The 15,431-nt window shown below is 37.5% G+C and overlaps 1 protein-coding gene across 2 annotated transcripts in view; it reads right to left on the bottom strand.

Annotated features, from left to right (window-relative positions):
* LOC121408762 (piwi-like protein 1) overlaps window positions 1–14,885 on the bottom strand; it is a 57,835-nt gene extending 42,950 nt beyond the window's left edge. Inside the window, exon 1 of one of the 2 annotated variants that reach the window (XM_041600390.1) lies at window positions 14,806–14,885. The gene's annotated coding sequence lies outside the window, so the exon portion shown is untranslated. Of the gene's footprint in view, window positions 1–14,789 lie in introns of both variants that reach the window. The other variant, XM_041600391.1, reaches the window with a different exon arrangement.
* Between the last annotated feature and the right edge of the window lie 546 nt (window positions 14,886–15,431).

The following is a 15,431-nucleotide window of genomic DNA, read 5'->3' as shown; positions in this document are numbered from 1 at the left end:
TCAACGCAATGGCCGGGAAACAGTTGAATGTAGTATAGGGGTCCATTATGACTACCACCATGTGCAATTTCTAATGCACATTTTCCCTCCTTCCGATATCACGATTCTGTGATAAAATAATTAGAATTACACAGGAAATAAATCACAGAGTCTAGTAACCTCGCATTGGTGAGTTGTCATTCGGCTTTGCTTTTCAAAACGGCCTATTTAGTATTAACATCCAAAATAACTTGCGTATTTGTTAATTATAACTTAAAATTCATTTGTTTCCCTTTTTGAGGGGATGAGGTAAATATCAGACAATAAATCACCAAACAAAGCTCCATCTATTTTACAAGGCCGGCGGGAGGCTCACACACGTGCGCATACTAGCTAGCCAGTCTGAGCTCTGTCTCTCTGCCAGAGCTCTGGGGGACAATTCGCTCAGTAAAGGCCTCAATGATGGTGATTTTCTGTTTCAGACAGAGTTTACATTTCGGGTATATTATTCAAAATTTCCTATAAAGTTTGATGATTTCTTCATTGTCATGTATATTTAAGTTATTAATGAATACATTCTCACCAAATTTAGACTCCCCCATAGAGAAATGCAATTTTCGTAGAAGTCTGCGTTTTCAAAGAACTTCAGGAAAAGTTAGGGTATGTGGGCCTTTATTACATGGCCGAGTACAGGTTATTGTACTGGAATAGGCGAAGTAGAAATCAGATATTGAATTCATTTATATCAACTCAAGTTCAACTCACAGTCACACCCACACACACACACACCCACGATTCTAAGCATAGTGAAAAAAATCATACAATATTAAACAATGTTAGTAATAATTCATTAATAAGTGAACAGGTATTCCTCAAAATAGAAAAAAAAAGTAGCATGTGAAAACATGTAGATAAAATTATTGATTGAGTGGAACATCATAAAATGATGAAGAAAAGACTTGATGGTTTCCAACTAATTTTTTTTTTTTTAAATCAAGGAAATATGGAAAATAAGCCACTCCACTTTTGATGATAAAATAATTTTTTCCGAGTCAATAAAGAGCTGAACATTTTTCACTGGCTTTCTTTATAGTTTCCAACTATAAATGAAAGCAATTCTAAGGAAATATGGTATGCAGGTAGCCATTTCATGGATTTAAAGATGCAAAATATGAAATTTTAGCAACTTTTGTTGAAGGGTTTTTTAAAACCTTAAATACCCATAAAATATCGATTTTTTCTCCAAAATAAACGTAAAGACTCAGGCCTACGTTGCTGAAAATATCCTTTTCAATGTGTGTTCTTTTATACTGGACATGATTCTCAATTGTTATTTTGTATACCTTAATAAAAATAAGAGTAGTGCCGTCATAATGAAAAAAATTATTTAAAAAATTGGGCAAGCAGTTTTTTCTATCGGGCAAGCAAATTTTTTCATCACTTGCCCAACAGGGCAAGTGACGAAAAATTTTTTTGTAGAGGCCTGCTTATGTCCAAGTTTAATGAACTAAGTACATATATTTTCTAAGTTATGATGACATTTCAAAAACTTAACCTCAGGTTAAGATTTTGATGTTGATTCCCCCAACATGGTCTAAGTTCATTGACCCTAAATGACCTTTGACCTTGGTCATGTGACATGAAACTCTAATAGGATGTTCAGTAATACTTGATTAACTTTATGGCCAAGTTTCATGAACTAGGTCCATATAATTTTCTAAGTTATGTCATTTCAAAAACTTAACCTAAGGTTAAGATTTGATATTGACGCCGCCGCCGCCTCCGGAAAAGCGGCGCCTATAGTCTCACTCTGCTATGCAGGTGAGACAAAAAGTAGCCCCCCCAAAAAACAAGTGGAATGCCTCTGGCCGTCTCACCTGCATCACGCGGTTCAATATAGCAGCAGTGCTGACTTTGAATACTACTCTAACTCGCACAAGATGTTCAGTGATACATGGTTACTCTTATGTTCACTTTTTATGAACTAGACATACTTACTTACAAACTTACTTACTTACTTATAAACTTACAGAGATATGATGGTTATTCAACAAAAAACCCCAACATGGCCAAAGTTCATCGACCTTACATGACCTATGACCTTGATCATGTGACCTGAAACTCGAACAGGATGTTCAGTTATACTTGATTACTCTTATGTACAAGTTTCATGAATCAGATCCATAAACTTTCAAATTTATGATGGTAATTCAACAGATACACCAAATTCTGCCAAAGTTCATTGACCTTTGACCTTGGTCATGTGACCTGAAACGCGCAGAGGATGTTCAGTGATACTTGATTACTCTAATGTCCAAGTTTAATGAACTAGACCAATAAACTTTCAAAGTTATGATGGTAATTCAACAAATACCCCGATTCGGCCAAAGTTCATTGACCCTAAATGACCTTTGACCTTAATCATGAGACCTGAAACTTGCACAAAATGTTCAGTGATGCTTGATTACTATTATGTCCAAGTTTCATGAATCAGATCCATATATTTTCTAAGTTATGATGACATTTCAAAAACTTAACCTCAGGTTAAAGAGAAATTCCAGTAGTTGCAGTAAACACTGATTTCATGAGAAAGTCTGTAAAACCAGACTGAATCGTCAGTATATCATCGAGGATCTAGATCTGGTACAGTTACATAAACTGAACTTTGTGAAATCTTGAAACCTACACTGAAAAATGATCACACTGAAGATGCACCAACACAGATAGGCACACGTGGGTTAATATTGCTTAAATAAAGACCCGACGGCAGTGACCAAATCCGCACTTATTTTGCTTATTTCTCAGCAATTACACAATTTCTTCCAGAATCCTTTGGCACATATTTTTTATTCATAAAAACAGACACTTGGGTGGTCATTATATTAGATTCTGTAAAAAGTCATTTTGAGATCGTTACCAAAACTGGAATTTATCTTTAAGATTTCTATGTTGATTCCTCCAACATGGTCTAAGTTCATTGACCCTAAATGACCTTTGGCCTTGGTTATGTGACATGAAACTCTAATAGGATGTTAAGTAATACTTGATTAACCTTATGGCCAAGTTTTATTAACTAGGTCCATATACTTTCTAAGTTATGACGTCATTTCAAAAACTTAACCTCAGGTTAAGATTTGATGTTGACGCCGCCGCTGCCGCCGTCGGAAAAGAGGCGCCTATAGTCTCACTTTGCTTCGCAGGTGAGACAAAAACTAATTCCTACCCTGCAGAAGAATGACCAAAATTAGGGTCGATATATGATATTTACCCTAATTTGGGTCATGGCAGGCAAGATAAAATCACTTTGGAAAAAGTAATGCAATAACAAGGTAGATCAGTTCATGTCAAACGAGAGAAAAAAAGTCAATGGTTTTAAAACTGCAAAACTTTCTTTTGAAGAGGTAAAACTGTTTATATTATAAAGATATTTTTGGGCAAGTGGGTCAATCCACGTCAAATCAACCAATTTTCAGACAATTTGTCACCCGACCCCCTTCGATTTTCTTTAAACTCGCACCAAATGTTCCCCCAAATGTCTGACGGAAAAATCTGAAATATTTTGCCCCAAGGTCAAACGGTTGCTAAGATACGGCCTCCCTTAGCAACCAATGCATGGCCAAACAACCAAGTTTTAAAAAAATTTGCTATTTTTGATCGACTGCTGCAACCAAGTTTGATGAGGTAGAGTGCTTATTTTCTAGAAATTGGAAGAACTTTTTAGTCCTAACATGCACAGTATATTACGGCACGGATCTGACCAGCCGTTATTGCGCACGAGGTCGCCGAAAATGGTGTTGAGCATCCAAGTCAGTGATTTCGGGTGCATGTTTGGAAGCTCATAACTTCCAAATTCAATTAGCTTCTAGCCCAATATCATGCATATTTGAAGACTATCACTTGCTGAACAGACCTACAAAAAATTGGCCCAAGTGTGCGCGTCGATTTCTTGTAGGGCGCCCTCAAAGTTGGATTTTTTCTAAAAGTTGCCAAGTTCTAAGACTAAAAGACTAAAAAGGCCGATCATGCTGATATTTGCAGTATTGGTAGTCCATAATGAGTACTTGGATGATCTAATATTAATTAATTTTTTTACAACACAATCACCTTGAAAAGATGGCTGAAATTCACCCAAAATCTTTAATCCACCAATATCCCATCGTTAAAGGTTGTTTACACCAACTTTCACTTATGTGTCATTTCAACACAAATGATGATTTTAAGCTGATAATTGCAAATCTTGTTCCTTTGAGGTTGTATTTTAATATCCAAATAATACATAAAGTCACATCAGTCACAGGCTTTTAGTCTGTGAGAAAATCAATTCTGAAATGTGTTGTAAAACTCACGGGTTTGTGAATATGCTAATTTTAAGGCATTTTCAGCTATTTTTAGATCAATGTCAAGGTCAAAAGATAAAGATGTGACTTTATGTATCATTTGGATATTAAAATACAACCTAAAAGGAACAAGATTTGCAATTATCAGCCTAAAATCATCATTTGTGTTGAAATGACACATAAGTGAAAGTCGGTGTAAACAACCTTTAATGGTGGGATATTGGCGGATTAAAGATTTTGGGTGAATTTCAGCCATTTTTTCAAGGTCATTGTGTTGTGAAAAAGAATGAATTAATAAGAGATCATCCAAGTACTCATTATGGACTACCAGTACTGCAAATATCAACATGATCAGGCTTTTAGTCTGTGAGAAAATCAATTCTGAAATGTGTTGTAAAACTCACGGGTGTTGTAAATATGCTAATTTTAAGGCATATACAGCTATTTTTAGATCAATGTCAAGGTCAAAAGATAAAGATGTGACTTTATGTATCATTTGGATATTAAAATACAACCTAAAAGGAACAAGATTTGCAATTATCAGCCTAAAATCATCATTTGTGTTGAAATGACACATAAGTGAAAGTCGGTGTAAACAACCTTTAATGGTGGGATATTGGCGGATTAAAGATTTTGGGTGAATTTCAGCCATTTTTTCAAGTTCATTGTGGTGTGAAAAAGAATGAATTAATAAGAGATCATCCAAGTACTCATTATGGACTACCAGTACTGCAAATATCAATATGATCAGGCTTTTAGTCTGTGAGAAAATCATTATGGACTACCAGTACTGCAAATATCAATATGATCAGGCTTTTAGTCTGTGAGAAAATCAATTCTGAAATGTGTTGTAAAACTCACGGGTGTTGTTAATATGCTAATTTTAAGGCATTATCAGCTATTTTTAGATCAATGTCAAGGTCAAAAGATAAAGATGTGACTTTATGTATTATTTGGATATTAAAATACAACTTGAAAGGAACAGGATTTGCAACTATCAACTTAAAATCATCATTTGTTTTGAAATGACACACAAATGAAAGTATGTGTAAATACAGTTTAGTGCCCTATAATCATGGAAAATTGACCTGATTTATTGTTTATGATTTTCAGCTGTATTTTGAAGGTCATTGCCAATAAGTCAAACTATTTGTGATGCATATCCTTTTAGTATTAATTACAGACTACCATTACAGAAAATACCAGTGTTTGTTGGCTTTTCATTTCTGATTTATTGCAATGTGAAGTGTGCTGATAAACCTGTATGTATCGTTTTGCATTGGTTTGGGGTGTTTATGACCATTTTCGAATGCGTAAACGAGCTATTAAACATTTCGGTCACAAAAAATTTTAAGTATCCCATGAAAATATAGGTAATTGTCTATCAGTATACAGAAATTGGTGTTGTTCCTTGAAGGGACGAGGGGGGATCCGTGACCTTGAACTTGGCAACTTTTAGAAAAAATCCAACTTTGAGGGCGCCCTACAAGAAATCAACGCGCACGTTTGGGCCAATTTTTGTAGGTCTGTTCAGCAAGTGATAGTCTTCAAATATGCATGATATTGGGCTAGAAGCTAATTGAATTTGGAAGTTATGAGCTTCCAAACATGCACCCGAAATCACTGACTTGGATGCTTAACACCATTTTCGGCAACCTCGTGCGCAATAACGGCTGGTCAGATCCCTGCCGTAATATACTGTGCATGTTAAGACTAAAAAGTTCTTCCAATTTCCAGAAAATAAGCACTCTCCCTCATCAAACTTGGTTGCAGCAGTCGATCAAAAATAGCAAATTTTTTAAAAACCTGGTTGTTTGGCAACGCATTGGTTGCTAAGGGAGGCCGTATCTTAGCAACCGTTTGACCTTGGGGCAAAATATTTCAGATTTTTCCGTCAGACACTTGGGTGAACATTTGGTGCGAGTTTAAAGAAAATCGAAGGGGGTCGGGTGACAAGCATCTGTTGATTTGACATGGATTGACCCAAGTACATGTTTATTCCAACTATTCAAATATTTACTTGCCAGACCGGGCAAGCGCATCTAAAAAGTCATAGCACCCTGCTTTAGATTTATTTTTTGCTTTGTTTTTATTACAACTAGTTTTACACCAGGGTGAATTTTCCCTTTAACTGTTACAAAGCATGCACTCTAGTTGATGAAATGAACAAAAACCATGCCTGAAATAGAAAATAGATCTATTGACCTCAACCAGCCCATTGCAGCAAGACCCAAGGGCATCGTATAATCCCCTCTAGCTGACCAGTGCAAAAATCACATGAAAGAGCAAATTTTGTTGTACTTACATGTACTGAGTGCACACCCCGCCCCGGGGTGCACACTGAATGCTAGTTAATGTTTATGCTACTATTGAATCATAGAATGTGTTGATGGAAATACACAAGAATCTGAAAATAGAAAACCATTAAAATGTTGGATGATCCACACACAAACGATGCCATGGAGTAAGCTTTATATTTTGTGACAAAATTGACCGAACCCACAAGTAGTGCCAGTCAGTGTATATCTGAAGACAGAACATTGATTGCAGCAATATGGAAATTCCCAATCATTGCGCAATAACCAATCTGAAGCTTGTATTTTTGGCAAAGTTTCACAAATTTTGGCAACATTGATAAAAGCTGGTCATACGTCATGAGCTCGCCCCCCAAAAAGGGTGGTGCTGTTACAAACTTTGGCTTCGTGCTATAGTAATTCTTAATTATTTTCAAAACCATAGAGGCTATGCCAACAAATTTAGTATCATTTTAAAGCTGAATTAATAAGGCAATAGCCTGGAAAGTTTCATTGCTGTAGACTTTATAGAACTTGAGTTATAGCTCTCAAAAGTCAGGACACCAGAGGTGATGAGGGGTGGTGCCGGAAGCGGCGCTCCCGGAAGCGGCGCCGCCTGTACAAAGTCAATGGGAAAACACAATTTTTGGTGCAATTTTTAAGAAAACATCAATATTTTTGTCAAAACTTGGCCTAAACCTACAAACTTGGTATCAAATTAAAGCTAACATACTCTACTTTACTGTCTAATGATTGAAAAGTAGGTTTGGCCATGTCATGATAGACCTTAAAGGTTGAAACATAAAAATCTGATAAATTTGCAATGTCTTAATTTTGACATTTCTTCCAGATTGACACATATTTGAATGAGTTATTGTTAGCACTAAACTTGCATCAATTACAAAAAAGCACTTCCTACAATTCTGAGGGGATGAAAGTACTGCTCAGTATTAAGGCAAATCATCCAAATTATTAACTGACAAAGGTCAATGACCTTCAAACATCCAGAAAATGTGTTACAAATTTTAGGTTTAGCATTATTTTCTTAAAAGCACCAAGTTTGTACATCTTCACTGATGTCTTATTACTCATTCATGTATACTGTACATATTTCACTAAATACACACACTGACATTAAACAATAAGTGTCTGTAAAATGGTCAAATGGACACAACCATGACCTCACATGCTATCATACCAAAGGACTGCATACTTTATTTTGGCTTTGAACTCATCGAAACCCGCCATGGCTTTAAACTATCAAACACAGACCATGTGGATATCATGTGTGCAATTGCACTTTCGAAACTTCTTTCATGAAGCTGCAGTAGTCATATAAATTTATGTATGTTTGTACATACAGCATCTGCAAACTTGTTTTAGTCTTTACTCCTGAACCTATAGACACTGTCCCTTTACATGTCATCACTTGGCAGATCATTGTAATAAGAGCCTGGTAAGCAAATTGTGTAACTTACATTTCAATTGTTACTTTTCCTTTGAATTGTTTATGTACCTACATGTACCATCAATTCCTTTTAAAATGTTAATAACTTATAAATTCTGATGTACGAGGCAAAGAAAACCCAATGTTGGTATTGCAAGCATTATAACACCTGACATATAGTATAAGATTCCTGAAACGCATGATTTTGGGGGGCAAAAGTCTGGGTCAATTTCCAGATCATTAATTGACATGAACCCCAGACCTGCCAACATTTGAAAATGGAAAAAAGGAGTCCATGAATCGCGCGGAAAGCCAAACTCCCAACGGCGGGGGTCAAGGGTCCCGCCTTAGGGCCCCTTGTGGGGTCCAGGGGCAAGGCCCTGTCGGGGGTGCAAGGGGGCGGAGCCCCCTTGAAGCTGGAGGACATTTAGGAAATTTCACCTTAAAAACAAGCCTTCTAAGATTAGATGAATCACAATCTGCGAGGTGACCGATAATGTGTGAGGTCTTGGTTCTGGCACAACTGTATTCTTTGGCAATTTTGGAATCAGGGAACATCTGACGGAATAAGGGCCCTGCATGATCTGCTGCTGCCAATGGCAAACTGTGCTCTACTAAGAAGTCAGTAAATTTCACTTCTGCACTTATTGTTGCAATGTTTTCTGATGATGAAGAGGGGAAAAAGGTAGTTATTTTGTTTGAAGTTAGGGCTGCCTTCTTCTCAGCTTCTTCATTTTGTAGATGTTTAATTGTTAAAACATGGTTATCAAGGTCTCTTATTCCCCCATGTGCAACTTTAATGTCTCATCTACATATTCGACAAAATGCAAATTGTTCTTCCCTTGTACTAGATGACGTCATACAGGGAAATTTAGCTTGTAAACGTCGCGAAACTTTTGAGTGTGCCCTTTTGCTTTTGGCATCATGGATCATTCACACACTGACACAGTCATGACAGTTCACAGACTAAAAAAAATACAGCAGGGGTCTAAAAGTTTGCAAGAATCGGCACTGAAATGGCAGACTTGTAAAATCCAAAGCATTTAGCTCACTAAGCACAAAGCACATATAAATATCAGATATTAGTTTAAAATGTTACCGTTTCTAAACCCTCAGCTGGCGAAACAATCCATTTCCCACACGGTATTCCAGAACGGTAGTAGTATAGTAGCGGAGGCACAAGCGCTGCGCTGCATCGTATGCATAGAGTTACATTCGCACTACACGCGCTATGAATCCTCACGATCGCAGGCGAACTGTCCAATGTCAATGCACACGATCGCTGTCGGATAAATAGCGCGCTGGCCGTGGCTTGTTGCGCTTCGTATATGCACACACGGAGCACAGGCCCATCACGCGTTCTTATCCATTGAACTCTGAACTCCACGTATGCGCGCGTAGTATATAACTCTATGGTACGATCCGACACACGTGCGTACGTACGTAAATGTAACATTGAGAGGACTCAGAGGGAGAGAGAGAAAGAGAGCCGTAGGCAGACGGATAGTGCGTCATTTCCCAAAGAAAAAAGAAAATCATCTGAAATACAAAGAAAACGGAGTTCTCCGCTTTTGGGCCGCTATAAATTCTGAAAAACGGAGAAACTCCGGAAAAACCGGAGAAGTTGGCAGGCCTGGAACCCTACACAATTATACAGTGCGTATCAAAAAAAAGTTAACACTTGGAAAAAATCCTGTCAAATTATATATTTGCAATATCCTAAAGGTTTTTCCACATTTTAATATTGGTAGAGATCCATTAAAGCAAATGACGATATAATTGTTGAAAAATATTTCCGCTTGAGTGAGCACCACTTACTTTTGAAAAGTTAGTGAAATATGATTTGCGCAGAACTTGGAAATAGTTATGCGAATAAAAGTAGACCTTAATCATGAACAACACGTCGAATTTATCTAGTAAATCTATTCGATATCTTTTAATTTTTTTAACTTGTTTCCTTGCGAGCGAACTCAAAGGATTTTTGTTTATTTTTTATGAATTTCCAGACCATGTTAAACAGCGCCATCTTGAGCTTGCAATAATGCATGCGATCGCACGCATTTTTCTCCATAGCGAATGCACGTGACGATTATCGTGGATTTAACCTCCAAACATCACTTTCGATACCACATAAGGTAAGACACTTCATACCACATAAGGTAAGACACTTCATCCCACATTAGTCGTTAGTCAACTTTAATATAGACAAAACAATTAACAGAGCCTAAAATTTGTAACTAAGTCGTCGACTTAGTCTTAGATTAAGATGAACTAATTTGCTGAGGAAAAGCATTTCAATGCTCATTTTTGCCTTCGAGAACAGACGATGGGTGGCAATGCGCACGGTTTACGCACTTGCAATTGGCTTTTCATTTGCCCATAGACCTCGGCTTTTTGCTCATTGGATCGGCCGACCTTTTGGTAACCCTACCACCATTATTAAGCAGCCAAGCCCAAGACAGAAAGACTAAATTAAAAAAGATAAATGAAGAACTTTCTAAATTGACTTTGCTGTTTTAATTTACCTTTGGCATTACAAGAAACAAATTTAAGCTTGATACGAAAAGTCCACCATTGATTTTATTTTCAGATTGAGCATGCGCCCATGGCTGCCTTGCATGCCTCTTTTTTCGAGGTCGCTGCAACTACATGATTCCACCGCCGGAGTTTCGGCGCCATATACGCACACCTCAGACGGGGACGGGACAACTCGGACCACGGGACATCTCGGACCGCGGGCCGAGTTGTCCCACCCATTACGAGATTTTTTTTCCACAAGTTTGCGTCTATTTTTCCGTCATTTCGCAATTTCTTGTAAAGATTTTCTAGAGATATGGTCTGATGGTAATGTTCTTCACTTTTTATTACTTTTTTTCGCTGAAATAAAAAAAAAGTGTAATTTTAGGTGTTTTTCGACAGCTCGCGATTCCCATAGGCGCGCGTGTATTAACTGTGTCGGTGCTCGGCTCGGCCCCGCTCAATAACTGACTTGATTTTGTGATCATTTCTCCTCAAAGTACTACTTTTATCGCAGAAGATGGACTTTGTTGTATTCCATTACCTCCATTTTCTCATCACAAGGATAAAATTTGGTGTATTTGCAAGATTTTTTTCAAGTTTTTCATCTTTTTCTCTCTAGCTCTGGTCGCAAGAAGTGAACAACCGATGAACGGTCCGCTGCTCTTCATCGTAATTCTCCGTAGCTCGGCCGCCTCAGCTGGCGGGGTGGGATTCAGCCCGAATCCACAATGGAAGTGGGCGTGCACAGTCAAAGAGCTGAGCTTGACTGAGTGAGAGTTTTTTTTTTGTAAATATGTATTTTTCAATTTTTTTCTATATTGATTTTCCCTGGTTTCGAGCTCTAAGATTGTAATGATATAATATGCTTCAATTTCTTTGACTGAGTGTGACTGGTGAGGATGTTTGAGTCGCTCAAAAATATCTTTACGTGGGTGGGGGCTCGGGGCGATTTCACTCTTGCCCCTGAAATGCGAAAAAAAATATATTCGGGGTGTAGCTGTGTGGGCATGCTGGGTTGAGGCTAGCCGCCAATAAAAAAATTTTTTTTTTTTTGGGGGGGGGGTTTAATTTTTCACTTTAAATATATTATTTTTAGGCCTATTTTTTTTTACATTTTATTTTTTAAATTGAATTTCCGTGGTGTAGAGTTGAGTTTTAAGTTGCAATAATCAATATGCTTTAATTTCTTTGACTTTGACTGTGTTGTGGATGTTTGAATCGAACATAAAATACTTTTACGAGGGTGGTTGCTAGGGGCGATTTCACTCTGCCTCTGAAATGTGAAAATGTTCTAGGTGTCTGTGTGGGCATGTCAGGCTGAGTGTAGCCATCAATAAAACAATTGTTTTATTTGGGGGCTTGATTTTTAATTAAATTATTAATTATTTTTATTTTTTACAGGATTTAAAATAAAATGATGTAATTCATTGTGCCCCTTTCCATTCCTTGTTTTTCCCTGGTTTAGTTTCTTTAATTTCATTTCTTGGTCTCAAGGGTGGATGTCAGGCTGCCGGGATACAATTCAGCCAGAATTGCCAATGGAAGTGGACGTACTTGTACAGTCGTGAGCTTGGAGACTGAAGCCTTGCCCTACAGCTTAGAATATTTTTTAATCAAGTTTTAGGCCACTCAGTCTTATTCCCATTTGAAATATTATCAGGGGCGGATCCAAAATTTCCTTACAGGGCCGGGGGGCATTTTGTCTAGGAATTTTTGACAAAAGGACTTTACTGCCAAATCACAGTAATTTTTTCTCAGGAAAAAATTGACAAGAAAAAAAGGTTCTAAGTTGCCTTTTGAGTACTATTTAAGGGGGGCGAATGTGCCCCCTCCCTCGATTTGCCACTAGAACTTATGTCCATTTTTTTAGTTTTAATTTTTACAGGAGGAAAGAATACTGAATTAAATATGTTTTATGTTTTGCATTTTTACCAATTATTGTTTATTCAAGTAAAATGTATTTAATTTAGTATTGTTCCAAAATGCATCACTTAATTAACTTGTTTGAATTTAAAATGCAAACCTGAATAAAAATGAATTATGAACTTTGAATAAATAGAAATATTTTTATATATGTTATATTATGTAAATTGTAATATTTTCAAATCATATTTTATCTCCATTCTTATCTTATCATTGTCTCCCTTTCTCATTATGTTCATCACTCTCATTTCAATTAAATTTATATTCTATTACTGGAATAAAAAAGTCAATACTCAACACTGAAACATCGATCAATAGAAAAAAACAAAGAAAGAGGGAAAATACAAAGAAATGACAGGTACATGGAGGGGGGGGTAACAACAAGTCATTCTTGTCTGGGTTTTAAAAACAGGAGAAGAGTCGTCAATACGATATTGCAAATAGCAACTATGAAGAGGGTTTGTTTTTATCAAATAATTTTTGCAGTTCCTTTGGAGTGATGTTGTTTTTGTTTCACCCATTCTAGAAAACTGAACTTTGTATCTAACACTAAGTTTCCCTAGTGTCGTTTTCCAATCTACATTTTCTAATTCCTTAGTAGGGTGGACATTTGATATTGTGTCCCCCTATTTTGGTAGGGGGACACGTCCCCCCCCCCCCGGATTTCCTCCCATAATCATCCCTCACATCCTCGTCCTTCTCACCATCTCCATGCACCCCTCTTATCAAGAGTCATCTTCTCTCTTATTTATATCCCTCAATGACCTCTCGAGTCAAGGCCCACCCCTTATCATCGCCATCCCTCACATCGTCGTCCCTTTTACCCTATCCAAAACTCGGCTCTCTGCACAAGGGAAACTCAATATAAAAATTAAAAATGAAATTGGCATGCCCACACAGATACACCTAGAACATTTTCACATTTCGGGGGCAGGAGTGAAATCGCCCCGAGCCCCCACCCACATAGTATTCTTTGTTCGACTCAAACATCCACACCACGGTCACACTCAAAGTCAAAGAAATTAAAGCATATTGATTATTGCAACTTAAAACTCAACTCTACACCACGGAAATTCAATATAAAAAATAAAATGTAAAAAAAATAGGCCTAAAAATAATAAATTTAAAGTGAAAAATTAAGCCACTCCCCCCCAAAAAAAAAAAACATTTTTTTATCGATGGCTAGCCTCAGCCCGGCATGCCCACACAGCTACACCCCAAATATTTTTTTTTTCGCATTTCGGGGGCAAGAGTGAAATCGCCCCGAGCCCCCACCCACATAAAAATATTTTTGAGCGACTCAAACATCCACACCAGTCACACTCAGTCAAAGAAATTGAAACTAGCATATTATATCATTACAATCTTAGAGCTCGAAACCAGGGAAAATCAATATAGAAAAACTGAAAAATACATATTTATAAAAAAAAAACTCGAACTCTAGTTCACTCTCTCTCACCATCCATGCTCTCAGTCAAGCTCAGCTCTTTGACTGTGCACGCCCACTTCCATTGTGGATTCGGGCTGAATCCCACCCCGCCAGTTTAGGCGGCCGAGCTACGGAGAATTTACGATGAAGAGCAGCGGACCGTTCATCGATCATCGGTTGTTCACTTCTTGCGACCAGAGAGAAAAAGATGAAAAACTTGAACAAAATCGTGCAAATACACCAAATTTTATCCTTGTGATGAGAAAATGGAGGGAATGGAATACAACAAAGTCCATCTTCTGCGATAAAAGTAGCACTTTGAGGAGAAATGATCACAAAATCAAGTCAGTTATTGAGCGGGGCCGAGCCGAGCACCGACACAGTTAATACACGCGCGCCTATGGCAGTATGGGAATCGCGAGCTGTCGAAAAAACGCCTAAAATTACACTTTTTTTTATTTAAGCGAAAAACAAAGTAATAGAAAGTGAAGAACATTACCATCAGACTATATCTCTAGAAAATCTTTACAAGAAATTTTGAAATGACGGAAAAATAGACGCAAACTTGTGAAAAAAAAATCTCGTAATGGGTGGGACAACTCGGCCCGCGGTCCGAGATGTCCCGTGGTCCGAGTTGTCCCTGATTCCTCAAACTACAGCATAAGCACGCGGACACAAGTAGCAATGTCCAATAACTCAACACTTTCATTTCTGATTCTCACAACCTCATCTGAAACTGAACTTGGTGTTAAACTTCATTAAAAGTAGCACATGAATATGCAATTTTCAACAAATATCTTATCTAGTCAAGTAACAGACAATTAAAGAACAAATTTATCATCAAAATGAAAATTTCCAACCTGTCTTAGACTTTACCTCTCACTCCTACTACTGGCCTGGTGATTCTGTGAGACGCGCGAAAGTATATGTCCGCCCGGCGCGCGCCGGCGCGGCGCGGCGCGCGGTGGCCAGGGCTAGTAGTTAGGGCCGGCCGCGGCATGGGCCATAGCCATGGGATTTGCGATCGATCAAGGTTGGGGGATAAAATTAGCAGATCAAGGAATTCAAGGAAAAATTTGTTTATCACTGTATAATCCTTGTGAACTATTTGGTTTTCAGTGGTAGAAAATACAATTCAGAAATACTTTTGATTGAATAAAACTAAACGTATTAAAGAAGACGAATTTGAAGAAAGAAAATTGGCATAAAATAAATACCCCCTGGCCCTTTGGAATGTTGGGATCGAGTACTTGGTAGTGTAGATATGCCCCTCTCCCCAAGAAAAAAGAAGATGTAATAAATTTTAAATAATGAAAATGAAATAGAATAAAAATGAATAAAATAAATAAGATATGCATATAATAATAACGTGAATAAAATTAAAATGAATGCTATATAGGTATAAAAGTATATATCACAAAAGTATTATGTATTCATTTTTTTTTTCATTTTTACCATTCAGAAGAGGAAGAAAAAAGGGCTTTCCGCCCCGGCCCACGTGC

The sequence above is a fragment of the Lytechinus variegatus genome, chromosome 2, assembly GCF_018143015.1.
Source record: "Lytechinus variegatus isolate NC3 chromosome 2, Lvar_3.0, whole genome shotgun sequence".
In the NCBI taxonomy this organism is placed as follows: Eukaryota; Metazoa; Echinodermata; class Echinoidea; order Temnopleuroida; family Toxopneustidae; genus Lytechinus; species Lytechinus variegatus.
This window is presented reverse-complemented; position numbering and strand designations above follow the sequence as displayed.